General features: G+C 44.7%; 1 pseudogene; it reads left to right on the plus strand.

Moving 5' to 3' along the window:
* Positions 1-216: 216 nt before the first annotated feature.
* LOC120591653 (cytochrome c oxidase subunit 6B1-like) lies at positions 217-724 on the plus strand (annotated as a pseudogene).
* Positions 725-1,095: the final 371 nt, after the last annotated feature.

Genomic DNA, 1,095 nt, shown 5'->3' on the forward strand with positions numbered 1-1,095 from the left:
CTATATGATTTCACTTATATGTGAAATCTAAGGAATAAAAAGAGCAAACTATTCAAAAACAGACTCACAAATATAGTGGACAACGTGGTGTTGGACAGAGGGGAGGGAGTTTTGGGGAGCTGGGAGAATGGGTTGAAGGGCTAAAGCAGTACAAATTAGTAGCTGATGGGTGGTCACGAGGATGGGGAGCACAGCATAGGAAATGCAGTTAGCATTAATACATTGGCTAGGTGGAGAGTCAGGGGAGGAAGGGTACAATTGGGGAGATCATTTTATGAACTATATAGATGTCTAACCAATATAAATATATATATAGAAGAGGAGATTGGACAATGCATTGGAAAGCTACAAACATTCTTCTCATGACTTGCACATATTATTTCATTTAAACACTCACAATAGCCCTGCTACGGTCACATTGAGCTGCGAGCTGCTTCAGGGGAGTCTTTAGAAGTCAGTAATATGGCAGGAGACATCGAAAGCAAAATCAAGAACTACTAGACTGCCCCTTTTGACAGCCACTTGCCCAGCCAGAACCAGACCAGGAACTGCTGGCAGAACTACCTGGACTTCCACAGCTGTGAGAAGACGATGACTGCTAAAGCGGGGTGATATCTCCATGTGCAAATAATAGCAGCATATATACAAGTCCCTCTGTCTCATGTCCTGGGTGTCAGCCGGGGACGACCATTGGACAGAAGGCACATTTCCTGGAAAGATCTGAACTGGCTCCACCCTGCCTCTCCTCTTTCCTCTATCCTTCTCCCAGGGAGGTAAACAGGGACCTGGGTACAACCCATCCCAGGATCCTGAATCATGGCTTACCTAATAATAAGTATTTGTTGAAAAAGTGTAAAAAATTTTTAAAATATGGTACTATTACACCCATTTTGTAGAACAAGCTCAGAAAACAATCCCCTTGCCTGGCACAGCACACTGAGTAAATGGGCCTGATCCAAAGGCAGAGGTTCAACTACATCATGGCAGCTCTCTGGCAGAGGCCTAGCAGCCAAGGGCAGGGCAGAGAGCAGTACAGATGCTTGTTTGAATGCAGATTTCCAAGCCACTCGCTCAATCTATGACCTAGAATCTCTG

The sequence above is a fragment of the Pteropus medius genome, unplaced genomic scaffold (genome assembly GCF_902729225.1).
Source record: "Pteropus medius unplaced genomic scaffold, Ma_sr-lr_union100, whole genome shotgun sequence".
Lineage (NCBI taxonomy): Eukaryota > Metazoa > Chordata > Mammalia > Chiroptera > Pteropodidae > Pteropus > Pteropus medius.